Raw genomic sequence first — 504 nt, forward strand, 5'->3', positions numbered from 1 at the left:
TTTCAATGAGATTGCCTTACTGTTGTGTCTGCTGGTGAACAGACACATATTTAGGCCAGTTTTGCAAACTGTTTCACATGTGAGGAACATTGGATCAAGAGGCAGAATTAAGAATCAATATCCAAGTTACTAGATTTGGAAAGACTGTTACTGAATTAAAAATGAAACCGCACAATACAGTTCTGCGAGGGTTTATAGGATTGGGACCTTTCCTTTTACTGCTCCAGGGCGTTCTGCGAAACATCACTGCGGGCATTATATGCATTTCAGCAGTACGTTACGGATTAGATAATCTGCATTTGGTTATTCTCCCAGACAGTCGGTAACGATAATTTGAATGAGGAAGATTTTAAAAAATGCATCTGGCAACGCTGTGGGCGTATTTAAGAAAAGGGAAAAAAAGAAAAGAAAAGAAAAAGCACACACAATATAAAATAAGGCAGAGGCACCAGAAATAACTCCGCAATAATTATGAAACCGATAAATAACCCCCGGGCTCTAACG

This window comes from Apteryx rowi, unplaced genomic scaffold, assembly GCF_003343035.1.
Source record: "Apteryx rowi isolate R43461 unplaced genomic scaffold, aptRow1 scaffold_23, whole genome shotgun sequence".
NCBI lineage: Eukaryota > Metazoa > Chordata > Aves > Apterygiformes > Apterygidae > Apteryx > Apteryx rowi.